We start from the raw sequence: 17,185 nt of genomic DNA on the forward strand, positions 1-17,185 counted from the left end.
TCTCTGCTCCTGAATGTGGATGTAGTATGAGCAGTTGCTTCAAGTTCCTGTCAACACTCGATAATTACTGAATGTCACCTAGAGTTGTCAACCAAACAAGCCCCTCCCCAGTTAAAGTTGTATTTGTCAGGATATCTCACATAGTAATAGGAATGATAATAGGACACTCCCTTTCCTGACAAACACAGCTGGTATAAAGTATCGAGACATTAACTTTATCTTATGTTTTCATATTCATATGCTTCATTTGTTATTTGTTGTTTTATAATCAAACATGGGTCTAACAAGACACAGTTATGCTTATTATTTGAATTTTCTGGTTTATTTCTTTTGGAACTAATGTAGAAAGGCCTGGGGCCTATATAATAACAGGGACAAAGACCTCACTTCTTAAGAGCACAATTTGTCCTATTGATAAGATCCCGCACTCAACGACTTGGACACATTTCCCAACCCATTTTTGTGCTTTCAGCATCAAATTGCTCCTCTCCACGTCTAAGTCAGAACTTAGGTCTCCACAAAGAGGCAGGTATTGATCAGCCAAGACAAAAAGAAAAAGTATCTCTTTTTCTTGCAATAATAACCATACCTTCCAATTATCTCTGAAGGGAGAGAACATGTAATATAAGACCTTTCAGAAATGTACCATCCAAGATTACAGACCTCAGAGCCTCTCTACTTTGCCTTCATTTATTTATAAATAAATGCCTTCTAACCTCATTCTTGTCCTTTTGTTCACAAAACCTTTAAACATTTCAAGCTCCACTTTAACCACAGTTGCTTTTTTTCTGTTAGATTTGAAGGATATTAATAAAAGCCACTACAAAACATAGCAGCACAAGATTTGGGCAATTTAATGAGAATTGAAAAAAAGAAAACCTTTTTGATTAACTTTTTCTCTGTAATTTTTGAGTCATTACACGAATTTATGATATGTATAATCTGGACTTCGTAGTTAATTAGAAGAATCTTTCATTTTCTCTTTCACAGAATAAGAATAATCCCATTTCTAATCGCAATCTGAGTAAAAAGTATACCAAATATATGTAACACACTTAGTACAGAATTTAGCACATATTTCTAAAAATTTTAACTAATCAAAATTGTAATTATGTATAGAAATATAGTATGTGCTAGATAGATATTATTAGTATATTATCTCTAATTCTAATTGTCATGTTGGCAAGTGGAAATTTCTGTAATGATAAGAACCATTTTTGTGTTTATTATCTTTTATAGACATAACAAAATTCCAGAGATAAATAACTTAGAAGGAGATTAAGGTTGTTATTGCTGGGTTTTGTTTGTTTTGAGTTTTGTTTTTCATGTCATGGTTTCAGAAGTTTCAGTACATCATATCCTGACCTCATCATTTTGTACCTTTGAGGCAGCAGAGGATGCTGGTTAGGGGTATGTGACAGAGTCAAACTGCTCATCCCAGATGATCAGTGAAATAAAAAAGAATCTGAAGGCACAGGATTCCAATATACCCTTTGTTACTTTTGTCTTTCAGTTTGACAATATCTGTAGTTATTTGAAGAAGTCTTCAGGCACAGTTGTGAAAAATAATTTGTACCAGGGTGTAAATCACCTTTTGTGGTTATGCCTATAAGGAATTATCGTCATTAGATTAACTGAGGTGAGAAGAATCACTCTAAAACTCTGTTTGGATCCTGGACTACATCAAAAGAAGAAAGTTAGCTGGGCACCAGCATACATTATTCTCTTCTTGACCATGGACACCATGTGACCAACCAGCTGCTTCAGGCTCCAACCGGTGTGTCATGGTAAATTACACCTTCAAGCTGTGAAGAAAATTAAATGCTTAAGTGACAGTGTTATGTAAGTTGCTTTTGTTAAAATGAAAGCAACACACACACAAACATACACACATACAAAGGATTAAGACACTGTCTTAGGATTTCTGTTGCTGTGATAAAACATAACTAAAAGTAACTCAAAGAAGAAAGGACTTACTACCCCTCATAGAAGCCATGGGGACTGTGGCTTACTGACTTGCTCCCATTGCTTTCTCATCCTTTCTTAAAGGCCTCAATAGTAATTTGTGTCCTCCCTCCTTAATCATTAACCAAGAAGATGTACCAAAGGCTCCTACACAGGTCAACCCAATTAGGTGCACTTTCCCAATTGAGGTTCCATGTTCCAAAAGGACTATCTGGCTAGTTGACATAAAACTAGCCAGTGCAGACACCCTTCAAAAGACTGTTCCAAATGGTCTAATTCTTCCAATTAAATACAGTCTCCTAAAACTCTGAGGACAGAGTCTTCAAAACATGATTTTGATGGGCATTTAAGGACTAAACCATAACAGTGTTATGTCTATTATGTCTCCCATTAACCACTTGTTGCTACTGCACACATTTCAAGAGTGCCTACTGCTGCTGGAATGACACTTAATGTTATTTATCTTGAATAATATAAATTGTAATGCTCCAATATGCCTAGCATCTATTGTCTTGGTCAATATCGTATTAGAACAGCAATCAATGTGCACACCACCCTTTCCTTGTAGAGCACAGAGTAATGACAGAAATGTTTGGGAACCTATTCAAAAATTTACAAACAAATGTGTGAGCTGGGATTGTACCCAAATTTGACCCATTCCCTCATTATGCATATTGTTGCATTGAAAAAGAAACTTAAACTCTATTGAGTCCTCAGTCCTTTTGTAAAGGTCACTTGAAATGTTTAAGTAGTTGCCTTACACTATAGTCATCAAACTGAAGAAAGCCTCAACCTGTTAATTTAGTTCAACGTCCTTCTTCCTGACCCAGGCCGTTCTCCTGCATATTTTTGCAAAGGTAATGCTCTATGATGTATGTTTCCACAGATGATGGTCCAACCTCCTGCTGTACATATACTGCCAGTGCCAGATGGCTTGAAACTTCACAGTGTAATGTTAGTTGCTATCACAAATTCTGTCTTTTCCTTGCATTCATATGCAACTTGATGTAGATTCCTGAGGTAAATGATTACAATCTGATCAAGCTGTTAATACAATGTTTTCTCAGCTTGCAAGTCTCTGTCAAGCCATTGCATACAAGCTTTAGTTTTGGGTACTGGGCATACGATGATGGGAATAAAGGAGAGAGAGAGAGAGAGAGAGAGAGAGACAGACAGACAGACAGACAGACAGAGACAGACAGTCAGTGAGAGACAGAGAGACAGAGAGAATTGTGCTTGTGTGTAAGATGGGTTAGCATATTAGATTTGTTGGATAGGTCCATCTGGGAAATTCATGATGATGAAAATGCTGAAACAAGAGGATTTGTCAGAGTGTGATTCACACACACCTGTTAACTGTGTTCCCATGGAAACTAGCCAAAATTGCCATAGGACTATTTGATTAGAGAGTAGAAAAGTGAGTTGAGAATAGTCCTGGGACTTTGATACTGGCAGAACCACCATCCAATTGATCAACAATGAGAACCGGTTCCTTCTGCTTTATAAATAAAAGAACCACTTCCTCTGAATTTGATGAGAGTGGCTTTTATCTCAGCTCTTCAAAGAAGCCTGTGAGGGAGATGAGATGAGTCAGAGGGAAAAGTTCATAGGAGACCAAAGTCACTCTCTGCTCTTCCAGGTTTTCCCAATTAGCAGTCATTCAGGAAGAATATCTAATTTGGACTTGTCTGAAATTTTAGAAGTTAGTCATCTTACTTAACCACACTTGCCACAAGTTCTTCCCTGTGTTAACAAGAAATTAGAAGCTCCTGAAGCTATAGAAAATCTTCAGGTACCAGTAAACTTAAAAAGCTTATCTATACCAATACTGGAGAGAATGATGGGCCATCTTCTTTGTAAAGGTAAGGACCTTTCCCAATAACCCCACTGTTTTGATTTGATATTTTCTTTGTTGTGTCTTTAATTTTGTCCTCAGACATCACTTTACTTGACTTTGAGCCCACTGTAACCTCCCTTTTTTGAAGCCCGACATGTCCAACATCAAAACACAGTTAATTATCCATACTCTCCAACCAGGGTATTTCCTTTGTCTTCACTAAATGGTAAAGGTTTCAGAAGCATTACCTGAAATAGCTGTCTCTGGGTCCTCTTTTCACATTCCTCCTTCTATACAATGCAATTGGTTTTACTTCCATCAATCTGCTGGAACTGTTATTTCTCAACACTGATGCATATTTTTCTGAAGGGTCCTTTGGGTCCCTTCTCTTACCGAATTGCAGTGTCTATAAGTAGCAGAAGTTTTGCTACTCTGCTTTGGCTTTTGGTGGGTCATGCTATTCTAGTTACCCACCCAGCAGCTCTTTGGATTTGCACTGAAACACACACACACACACACACACACACACACAATGCCAATTAATTTTAATCTGCTGTGACTAGATCAAGACTGCGCAATTCTAATACTCCACCTGCTACCCCAGGCCCAATAAGGTAAGTGGCCATTGGCCACTTACCCAAATTCTTATATGGTTCCTTGGCTCTCTCTCCTGCAGCTCTAAATCTAATGCATCTCCCACTGCATCATGGTGATCCTCTGTCTGCTCCTATCTCCTGTATCCTAGCCTGCAGGAACCTAGAGGACCCAGCTCTCTTTCTGCTTATCTATTGGCTGTTGGCTCTTTATTGTTTAAAAAATTAATTAATTGGTTAATTAAAAAAAAACAATTGGGAACAAGGACCTTCAGCGTTTGGACAGGAAGATTTCCCATTAAATCAAAGCATTAGAAGCAGTCCCCAACATCTATACGTTATTTACTATTTCTCCAGAAAATGCTTCCTTCCTTTTGACCTGTGTCCAATATACTTTTGTTTATCACTTGATACATTTTTCTTAAAATACTTTGGGTGCTCCAGTTTATATACATTTACCTATTGCTTATGGTACAAACATGTCTTACTTCAACATAACACTTAAGTAATTTTTGAGTGAGATTCCATCTTACATGTGGCTCAGGTCAATTTTCATATTATATTTCTATCCATAAGGCATTATTTATTATTTTGTGCTTTTAGTGATGATACATACACATATAACACATTAAAGTCATACAATTTTAGAAGGATCAGAACAATTCAAAGTCTTTTATAATTTTAGAGTGATGTTTATTAGTATTTAAAAGATTGCAATATATATATATATACACATATATAGTCCAAATGCAACAGATTAAACACACTGTGAACTCTTCTTTCTAAATTCAGATAGCTAAAACAAAACTATTATCTTTGCAACATTTTGTAAGGATCTAGTCTTCATTTTAACCGGTTTGTCTAAGTTTATTTATTTTTTATTATCTTGTTCATTTCTCTTTCCAAGTCTACATTCAGTCAACCAAATCTCATTCAGTCTCTTGGGTGTTGAGCACGTTTTCTTCTCTTTCCTATTTCTAAAGCCTTCCTATAGGGCACTGTTGATAATCATCCTCTGGACTGCAGGTACTGACCAATTTTATTTGATGCTTTAGTTTATCATCCCCTCTTCAAACCTCATCTTCATGCTGTTTTTATAAGTCCTTTAAGACAAAACCTAAACATGTCACTTCTTTCCATAAAACTCATAAATTTTTCATCCCCCAGAGGCTACCAAGCAATCTTTGAATACTATTTAAACATCACTCTAAAATTATAAAAAGATTTTGAATTGCTCTGATCCTTCTAAAATTGTATGTCTTTAATGTGTTATTTCTTGACACTTGCCATGGCTTTGTTTCTCTATGATTTTTTTTTAATCTACCAAGGTTTCAACAGGCATTTTCCTTCTATGTGTGTTTTAAGCTCTTGGAATCCAGCTATCACAGCGAACTCCAATTTTCTATACCCCAGTCACTCCTGGGAGAAGGACTTTTTTTTTTTTTTTTTTTTTTTTTGAGACAGGGTTCCTCTGAGTACTCCTGGCTGTCCTGGAAGTCACTCTGTAGACCAGGCTGGCCTCAAACTCAGAAATTCACCTGCCTCTGCCTCTCAAGTGCTGGGATTAAAAGTGTGCATCACCATGCCGGCTGAGAAGGCCATTCTTAACACAGAGATATTATGGAGACACTCAGATCTCAGTAGAAGTAAGCCCCAACTTGTAGAGACCAAATCTCAATTTGTAACTTGTCCTTTATACCACTGATGGCTACTTGAGGAGGTCATATAAACATTCCAAAAGTCTAAGTCAAGATAGATTTCATGGGAATTCTAGTAATGAGTCAACAGGAGCATATTATTACACTGATGAACTGGGAAGGCTTTCACTTAGAACAGTCCCTGGCTAGTTACCAGGTGAAGAAGTTTAAAGATGTTGGCTTTGAATAACAGCTAGGAAAGAGAAAGAAAGGATGGTGACTTTTAAGATGAAGGATCTAGGGTATCTATAATTCTGTGGCCACATGCCTCAGCCCCTCTACCTAGACCATCTCCTCTGCTTTGTGACTTGCTTTTGACCCTAAACCAACTTCCCACCAAGGAATCTACAGGCAGCATATGTGGCAAGGATTGAAGAGCACACTATTTGTGTTCTCCTTCTCCTTCCTTGTCCATTAAGGTGTCCCTAGGGCCCCCATGAGACAGCTCCTGCTACCTGCCTCTGTCCCCTCCTCACAGCCTATTTCCATTTCTTTGGGGTGACTATACTAGTTCTGCTTTCTACCAAAGACCAACAGTTTCCACATGAGATAAGGACCTAGGCAGGATGCCTTAACTATCCCTTTCTGTCACTCCGATGAATCCACCCATGTGATAATCAACCTCTAGATCTTACCTAGAACTCACATCCTGTGACCCCTCCAGTAAATTCACTGAACCTTAGTATACCCAAACCTGCTTCCAGGCTTAGTTTAAGTCTTATACCCTCCTTGTGGGTTCAATTCAATCAGATTCCGTTGCACTATTCCAACCCCTAGATGTACCCAGTGTGCTAACCTAGCCTGGCTGGCCCTCCTTTTTTTTTTTTTTTTTCCATTTTTTATTAGGTATTTAACTCATTTACATTTCCAATGCTATACCACAAGTCCCCCATATCCACCCACCCCCACTCCCCTGCCCACCCACTCCCCCTTTTTGGCCCTGGTATTCCCCTGTACTGGGGCATATAAAGTTTGCAAGTCCAATGGGCCTCTCTTTCCAGTGATGGCCGACTAGGCCATCTTTTGATATATATGCAGCTAGAGTCAAGAGCTCCGGGGTACTGGTTAGCTCATAATGTTGTTCCACCTATAGGGTTGCAGATCCCTTTAGCTCCTTGGCTACTTTCTCTAGCTCCTCCATTGGGAGCCCTATGATCCATCCATTAGCTGACTGTGAGCATCCACTTCTGTGTTTGCTGGGCCCCGGCATAGTCTCACAAGAGACAGCTACATCTGCGTCCTGATCATAGCTTTCCCCACAACCTTCAACCTGTAGTTTAGCCTCTGTGAAGTGCTAGGTTAACGATCTCTCTGACTCCATGAACGTATCCTCCTCAACCTCTAGTCCTCACTCCACATTTTAGCTGACCTATACCATGTCACATATCTTAGCTTTGCCCAGATTATACATTTTTCAGAGGGTCCACACTGGTGAATACCTGGAATCTCGTCATCTAGAACCCTCAGGCTTGCTGCATAGACTACATACTGACCTAATTGGAGACTGTTTAAAATCATACATTTGAAACACAGCCAAAGAATGAACTGCACATGCCATGGTCTTATAATGACACCAATAATATTAAAGGTCATGGCAGTATGGATATCACCAGTCTTACAACAAATGCAGTGAGAACTGCTTAGATTCTAGATCTAAAGCACAGGACACATAACTCAATTGGAAATCTCATGGGTAAGCCTACCAATTAGAATAGACAGCATGGATGTTAAAATATCAGGACTTAAAGACAAAGTAGAGGAACTAGACCAGACATACTAAGAATATGGAAAATAGATAAAAGCACATGAAAGGAATATTCAGGGAATGTAGAACAGCATGAGAAGATAAAAACCTCTTAATTATAGCCAGATGAAGGAAAAAAATTCAGGTCAATGCTGTAGACCAGGTCTTTGACATGATCATATTAAAAATACACTTCCCATAGTAGCAGTATTCATAATAGTCAGAAACTGGAAACAACCTAGATGTCCGTCCTTCAAATCAGAAATAAAATGTGATACATTTACACAATGGAGTATTGCTCAGCTGTTAAAGTAAATGACATTATGAAATTTGCAAGCAACTGGATGAAACTAGAAAATAAAATAAACAACAACAGCCAAAAAACATTGCACATTTGGTAACCCAGACACAGAAAGACAAACATGATATGTACTCACTTATAGGTGGATATTATCTGTTAAGTAAAATAAGCTTGCTACAACATACAGACTCACAGTCTAAGTAACAAGGTGACCTCAGGAGAGGAGTCATGGAATACCCTGGGACTGGGAAACAGAACTGATTTCGAGGGTGGATTGGGGGAAAGTTGGAGATAGAAATAGAAAGGATCAGGGCTGGGGTGCAGGATGTGTGGAGAGAGAGTACTGCTGGAAAGGATTGGAATTGGGAGCATTTCAGGAGTGATGTGGAAATCTAGTGAAGTGGGAACTACCTGGAATCTACTAGGGTGACCCTAGTGAAGTGTGTTAGAAATGAGGGATATGGACCCTTAACTAGCCAACTTCTGTATGATCAAAGCTGTTGCCTTGCTTTAATCTCATGGGCATGTTCTTTATGTGTCTGGAAAGATGCTATTGTAGAGTGGTTGTTGATGGACTCTTCAGCCACCCTTTCCAAACTCAAAGTTAGTTTTCATCTGATGGTTGTGAGAGTTGGGCAAATAGATGAGACCTTCTTCTTTTCTTATCAACTTTAATCTTATTTTACAGTACAGTTGTTATATCCCCTCCCAGTCTGCTTCCTAACAGTTCCTCATCCTATTCCTCCCCAACCCATCCATCTCCAAGATTTAGTCCCCACCCTACCAGGACTCCTACACTCCCTGGGGCCTCAGGTGGGGTTAGGTACATCTTCTGTCACTGAGGCCAGGCCAAGCAGTCCTCTGCAGACCCCTTCTGACTCCTCTTCCCTCCATATTGAAGGAGAAAATACAGTATAGAGCACCAGCATACTGAAAAAAATACAAGTTTACAATATTGGGCAGAGATTAAAACAGTATTTTCTCAGTATGTGTTAGCAGTTAAAATGAAGAGTTATGGAAGGGGGAACATCACAAAATGTTACTGAGACTCCATGTTTAATAGGAATGAATGGCTACAGTTTGGCCAAGTATGATCTTACGCAGGATGAAAATATCCAGCCTCTGCTCAGGGATGTGAAGAAGCAAAACACCACCCCTTGCAGGGAGCAAGTACCAGTAAAGTGCCTGCCTTGCTGCAGGTATTTGAATCCTCCCAGTGGACAAAGCCCACAGATACAAGAAATTCTCTGAACCATTTGTGGACCAGAAACACTAAGAAAAAGAGTGCAAAGATCAATGTGTCCTCCGTCCATTGTGAATAAAGAGAAAGGCACTGACTGAGAGTCAAAATAACATGGCTTATTACTAAAGGGCACACTGCCTAGCCAGAGGAGTGAGACGCTTACCAAAGTCAGAGCTGAACATGTCACTCTGTTTTATAGCTCTGCTTATACCCACACAGTGTGTCCAGAAGAGATTGCTAGGTTAAAATCTGATCATACTGTTGAACAAATTCCTTGGTAATTTAGTGTTAAAGTTCTTAATCTAAATTTGACCCCCTTCTTTAAATTTTCATTATAATATTCACATAATTACATAATTTATTGTCATGCAATAGAAAATATAATTCTCTACATACAGAAAGTATAATTATCAAAGTATGTCTCACTTTCCTGCATCTCTTTTAAAATGACTTGCATTATGTGGTTTTCTCTTTTAAGACACACAAACACTTCTCATATTGTAGGTTTCAAACACACACACACTCACAGAAAGCCAAGGCCACAGAATCTTTTTCTGTCTGCTAACTCCCGCAGCCTATCTCAGCTCACTCAGTCTCTTCCCTTTGTTCTCATCTATAACACCTGTGAACAGCCTAACACACACGATGAATTTTCTCCCAATCAAATTATGTGTGGCTGTATGCACTCTGTCTCAGGAAGTATGAATTTGCAATTTTTTGACTTGAATGATATCACTTCCATTTTCTATGTGACTGCGTGTTTCTCAATATTCAGGTGCCAGGGCAATTGTTGCTTTTTAGAGCTGTATTTTATGATTGAAAATAAAGCCAGCCTGCCCATTTGAAATCACTGCCATTCACCCACTGCTATATTCTCTCCCATTACCCTATTTTGTCTGTATACATGGTATCATCTTATTTACTGTTACCAGTTGTTTTCTCCATTAGAAAATATAGTCCCTTGACGGTGATGATTGTCAGCTTTATTTATTGCAGTAGCTCTATACCTTAACAATATCCTCAGCAGTTACTTTCAGTAAACATTTGTTGACCGCCTGATTGACTATCATTCCCACTAAACAATAATCTGCCACCTGATGGAAACTGTACCTTCTATATTCAGATTTTTATAAGTCCCAGCATGTGCTATGCACTTAAATATATGTTGATCAAATGTGTGATGGTGAATTAGCCAACCAAGAATAGCTATTCAATGAAAGATCAAGAAGGCAAACAAATTCAGGGACTGCTGTTACCTGGGAGGGTATCTCCAGTAAAGGTTGGCTGAAAGAGAGCAAAGGAGTTAAAAGAAAGTCAATTAGGATACTAAAGAAGGCTCTCTGCTTAGCATGAGCTTAGCATATGTTTATAACATTGATTTGACAAAGTGAGTTTTATACTTCAACACAATTAACTTTTTAGAAAGTACCATGTGAATCCTGCTCTAGGCTCACCTGCTGCTTCATTCAAGAATGTGTGAAGGGGATGAGTTTCTGTGTGACAGGTGTCCAGCAACATGCTAACAGCCAAATCTATTGAAAGCCCAATGTTGACTCTCAAGAAAGCTTTTCTTTGAAGCTTTTCCCCACCCCCATGCCACATAAAGAATGTTATTCTCTTGAGGCATCACAATGGTAGTCCACAAATGAACCTTCATCCTTTGAGAGAGACTAACTGTAGGGGAAAAAGATAATTACTTAGTTCTTTTATCTCCAAATTATTTGTAATAAAATCTGAAATCGCACCACAAGGTCTTTCATGAGGATGTCATAAATTAAGATGCATCAGTGTATCTGGTACATCTGTTCCATTCTCTGGCCCTTTGTCTTCTGCAAAGAGCACACCAACCTCAATACCCAGCAGACAGCATTTACGCAAATGATGTCGTGGTCTACAGCATTAATATTCAGTGATTGTCTGTCATAGACACCTTACTGTACATCTGTTATGCAAATGTATGTTAATTCTGACTCCCTGACAGCTGCCTAGCTTCCCTCCCTAAAATGATCTTTTCCATTTTGAAGTTTGCAATCTGTTCCCCAAAATGTTAATCCAACAATTAGCTGAAATTGCTAAACAGAAATTGTACATGTTCAGTCTAAAATAGAAGGTAGCATTTTAAAATAGATGATGAACCTTCTTCCCACATCATTTATTTTATATGTGCTTGCACACAATGTAAACATTGATCTCAGCACAGCTTGGATGGGGCTAAGTGGCAGTTTTTCTTACCCAGGCCCTTGGAGTGTGACAAGAGAGGAGACATCATTCCTATCATCTACACGACTTTGTGGTCAAGGATGATTTTAGTGCTGCACTGTTTATTTCCAAGTTCAAAATGTCTCTATCCCAAAAATAGTTTTTATCAAATACTTGTATATTAAAAAATAGCAACATGGAATTATAAATGATGAATGACCTAAGGGAATATCACAGGACACATACAGCATAGCAAACACTCTCTTGGTACACAGTTGATGATTGATAAGTAAAATATACGTCCATATTTACTAACTGCTCATCCCAAGGCATAGGTGAGAGCCCTTGAGGAAGTCAAATGCATAAGGATTTCCAAGAGGATCATATAATTTGAAACAATAACTTATGACATAAATTATACCAAATACTTGGAGAAAATCTGCCAAGTCAGAGGAGATACACTTGTAGGTCTATTACATGTTGGCCATATGAGTAAATGCTTAATCTTCTTTGGAGGTTTGTGCCATTAGGCATCCTATTTAAATCATGACAATGAAGGTGGGAAGTGACTTCTGAAAACATGGAGTCTTCATGAATTTTGTTCAGTTATCTGCTCTGAAGCAAGCACACAGAGGAGAACCATTGGATATTTGTAGTGCAGCAGGATACAAGCTTCTATTTTCGAAGTATGAATGAATGAATGAATATGAATGTCTGATAATTGATTTGTATGAATGTCTGATAATTGATCTTCTGGAATATTCAAAGCATAATTAAAGGATATGGTTTTGGATCTATTCTTTATTCTATTTTTAGGAATTGGTACATTTTTATTTATTATCAGATCCATACTTTTGTCGCTCTCACAATCTACTTCTACAATGTTGGTGCTAAAATTAACAATGTACAGTGTTCTATTGTCCTGTGTCCTTTGTAACCTATTTCTACATTAGTAATGAGACAAAACATGGATAAAATATCTTAAAGATACTCTTAATGTGTAATAAACCTTCACTGATTTTCAATGGCCCTATTAGGGTATAACCATTATAACTAAAATATTGTTGACTTTTATGTGATTGTATTATTTCAAGAGTGTCCAAGACATTTAAAAAATTATAAATCTATATGCATATCCACTTCAGCCTGAGAAAGTTAGTCTTAGATCCAACAGTTTTTAAAAATTTGCTACTTGTATACTATAATTTCAATAAGTCACTGTAACAAAATTTCACAACATTTTCTGACTAAATGTGTCTTTATATAACTCTTTAGAGATGCAAAATGGTGAATGTGTATGCAAAACCCACTATCAGTAAATTCACTAAGTCCGCAGACTCCAATCAGAGATTGAACACAGAGATCAAACACTGATGTATATGTCCCATTGAAGCATAGATCATTAAATGCCACAGGGTCACAAGTCATTATCTTCCCTTACTTTGAAGTAGACAATGGGAAAAGATAAAGAGACAAAGACACGAGCAAAAGAGGAGAGGTTTCTCTCCGAGGAACTCCAGGGCAGGACTGTTTGGAAGAAGCTCTATTTCATTCATGCACAAGGAACTCTTGTGGAAACAGCATAGAAATTATACGCATTTTTAGTGATACAGCGAGAATTTTGAAACCCTGCATATTCACGGCTCTCCTAGAATCTAGACTCTTCCTACTAGCCAAACCTCAAAGAATTGGGGTGGGGGCCAGGGGCTTCTGCTTCCCAGGTTTATTTTTTTTTCCTCTTCCCCAGATGGTGTGTGTGGCTTTGGCTATCACTTTCAAGCTTCACTGACCTGGACGATGGACGAGGATTTGCTTTGGACCTTTGAGTTCAGGCTGGAGTACAGGTGTCAGACTCAGTATGGGTTTTATCCACTCCTGCAATAGCTCCAAGTTGAACTGTTCCTAGCAAGTTTATGAAAATTTAGAATCATGAGTTATTCAAGTCATGGAGAGTGCAACCTTTCCATTCTTTGAAGCAGTGCTGGAGGGGAATTTCCCTCAGCATGCTGCTGATATTGTTTCTGCATCTTACATACACTGCAATATTAGGCACAGAGACTAGATGGAATGGATCCAGCAAATGGAAGGAGCCAGTAATACAAGCACACCTCAAATCAAAATATGTAGTTGTTCTCATTAAGGACATGGCATCTCCCTCTCTTAGGGCATCTATTTCCAAAGGCATATTTTCAGTATTTTGAATTTCAGTGAAAATTCCTTTATTTAATGCCATTGGAATAAGTTATTAGTTGGCTAACAAGAAAAGCCAGTTAAATTAGAAAATCATAAGAAACAACATATGCTTTTCTTAAACATTCTAAATAATTTTCAACACAAGAGTGTACACTAATTAAGCAACGTTTAGATGTCAGGGCAAGCCATTTTCTTTAAAAACCAGCCCCTTGAAAATACCCCATTATATCTTTTCTATAACCCTGGATCCTAGTGAATACCTCATGGTGACCGGTGTCAGTTGTCTTAAAATGAGGTAAGACATCCTGACAGCTCTGAGATTCTCTGAGTTTAATCTTTGTGGAATAATATTAATTTTCTATTTTTCATCAGTCTTGCTTTCATGTTGTTTAATTTTTTAAGTGAATTATTTTCTATACTCCATTTGAAGCATTGAACTTTGTTTCAATAGGAACAATATCAGTAACTTTCTGTTGATAGCTCTGATGCCTCAGGAGACTTAATATTTAATTTAAATTTGTAATTATGGAAGCAAATACGACCAATGTAAGTACACATGTGAACAAAAGCAGTCTACTATTGCTAAATCAATTTGGTTTTGTGTTAAAAAAAGACAGAAATATCTATGTATAGTCCACTATCTACAATTATGTTGATAGTATTGATAGTATTAAGACCATCTGTCCATAGACTTGTGAAATTAGCTAATATAGATTTATCTAAAAAAAAATACTTCCCGCTGGCCAATCATGTTGTACTCTATTTTCTTAGGGTCTTATTAATGACTCACATTTATTAAACATGTTGCAACTATCCAGAAATCCACACCCTTACATCATGGTGATTTTATGATTATCTTTCATGGTATATTTTTTAACCCATATTCACTTTAGGGTTGAAGAACATTTTTCTTTTGTTTTTCTTCTCCAATTCTATATTCTTTCCCTCCTAATGCTATAAAGAATATATGCACAATTCTCACCTTTAGGACTTAACCATGGACACTTGTGTTCTCTTGTTCATTGGCTGTTTTCATTTTCCAAACTTGACATTTCTAAGGGTCAGCACATGGACCTGCTATGTCAGACCAACCTGGTAGACAGGCCTCAAGTCAGTTTTTTCCTTTTTTTTTTTTTTCATTTGTTTGATTGATTTTTCATTGAAACCTCTATAACAGTCAAACATTGTAACAAAATATGAATATGGGAGAGAAATAAGATAATAGAAGCTACACATGGAATATATAGGTAGATTGTGGGGCAATGGGCTATACACAGACAGTATGGTCTCCAGTCGACCTGAGGTTATGAACCCTGGTGAAACCCGGTGGTGGTAGAAGTTTTCACCTACATGGGACAGAAGGAGTTCCCTCATGTCTCCTGGACTCCTGGCTCCTGTTGAAGGTACTGCCTCCACAGCCCCCACAAGAGATGCATGTGGCTAGTAGTCACATAGACATTGTTCAAAGCTTCTGACCTTCAGGTTAAACTCTTCCCAGTTACCGAGCAACAACAAGGTAACAGCCCACCAGAAGAGGGGCTGTTTGGTCCCACCTCTCATTCTCTTACTCTCTCCTCTCATCCTCTTACACTCTCTCCTTTCTCTCTCTCTCTCTCTCTCTCTCTCTCTCTCACGCTCGCATGCGTGCGCACGCCTTTCTTCTTTCTTTCCTTTTCCCCCTTCTCTACTTTCTCCCTGCCTTTCTACAATAAACCTCTAAAACCATAGACTGTCTCTGTTCATCAAGGCCCACTGTGCTTGGACGATGGGATAGGCTTTGTCCTAATGAGCTGTTTCTAATCTCCTGATGGAAGGCCTTTCTGTGCTCCAGTCACCAACCGAACTTAGGATTCTCACCTGCATGGGAACCTCTCTCCCTCTGCCCTCTCTCCCATATCCCTGGGGCCCCTGGTATTGGGGCTATCCCTTGTCCCACATGTGGGGACAGTGGCTTAGATGCCTACCTAGGCCAAGAGGAAAGCATCTGGCAGTCCTCCCAAGTCTACCTGACCAGAGCACAGCAGGAACTCTGGCCTGATGTCAACTCTCTCCCTCCCTCCTTTCCCCTACACCACTCAGCCCCACAGTAGATGGGCTCAGGCATGAATGTGTGACTTTGTGTGTGTGTGTGTGTGTGCGTGCGTGCACATGTGGTGTGCGCACATGTGTGTGCATGAGTGTAAAAGCAGAGTTTTATCTTGCTAACAAATACAAGCTAATATCTATACATGTAGAGCTGACTAGAGACACCAGGAGGCTTCACAGGCTGGACAACAGTGAGTCTCGTGGGAACTCAGTCTTGAGATTTCAGCAAAATGCAAATTTGAACTAGTGGACACAATGAGGTCACCATGCCCTACTAGGTGATATCTGCCTCACTTATGGGTCATTAGGAAGAGGAATTGGTGACATACAGTAAAAAGATCAATGGAGAGGATCTTGGCTCTGATCATAACGTATAAGTATACAGGCTGGGTTTGGAAGATTAATGAATTTCAGGAATAAGAATCCAAAGTCAAGGAAACTTCCCTTATACATCTCAGGGAAAATCATAAAAAAAAGCAGTGACAATTATCCTGAGTACTGAAGCCTTTTCTTTCTTCCTATACCCTCTATAAAATGTCAGCTCTCAAAGAGGTGTTAACAAGCACAAATATGATTCAGAAAGATGATTGCTTTTCTAGCACATGAGATTGTCTTGGAAGATGAATTGAGCTCAGAGATGCTTACATCACTAGCAAGTAATGTCATTAGCATCTTAGAGGCTTTGTTCAAATTAACAAGGACTCTGATTCCTTTTAGATTCCTTTTCACAAAAGCATAGTTTGTTACACAGGAGTCAAAATTAATATGTTTGAAAAAAATTAGACATTCTATCAGGATTACATTTTGTCAACTTAACACAAACTAAGACATACCTGAAAAGAGGGACTTTCAACCAAGGAATTGCCTTTATCAGATGGACTTGTAGGCATATTTGTTGGGCATTATCATCATTGCTAATTAATGGAGGAGTACCCAGTTCCCTGTGTGCGGTGATAAGCTTGGACAGGTAGGTCTGAGCTTTATAAGAAAGATAGCCATACAAAACAGGAGCTAACTAGTAGGCATCTGGACTCCATGGTTCCTCCCTCTGCTTCTTCTCGACTCTTTGCCTTGATTTCCCTCAATGATGGATTATGATCTAGACTTGTAAACCAAATAAAACCCTTTGTTCCTAACTTGTTTTTGATTATGGTGTTTATCATGGGAACAGAAAAGCAAAGTAGGACATATCCTCTCAATTTATCTAGTTGATGTGGTCTAGAAACAAGAGGAATAAATAGCCTTAGATGCCCCCATCAATCCTGTTTCTCCACTTTCTGACCCAGGATGAAGGCTCTTGATAAATGAGCCTCTATTCAAAGAGGCAG

At 38.6% G+C, this 17,185-nt stretch overlaps 1 long non-coding RNA gene across 1 annotated transcript; it reads right to left on the bottom strand.

The window, feature by feature from the left end:
• Positions 1-1,641: 1,641 nt before the first annotated feature.
• On the bottom strand, positions 1,642-13,474 carry Gm40295. The gene is made up of 3 exons (XR_868395.1): positions 13,370-13,474; positions 10,637-10,664; positions 1,642-1,805 (listed from the first exon to the last, which is right to left on the bottom strand). It is a non-coding gene; the product is annotated as a predicted gene, 40295 (long non-coding RNA).
• Between the last annotated feature and the right edge of the window lie 3,711 nt (positions 13,475-17,185).

This window comes from Mus musculus, chromosome 5 (genome assembly GCF_000001635.26).
Source record: "Mus musculus strain C57BL/6J chromosome 5, GRCm38.p6 C57BL/6J".
NCBI classification, from domain to species: Eukaryota; Metazoa; Chordata; class Mammalia; order Rodentia; family Muridae; genus Mus; species Mus musculus.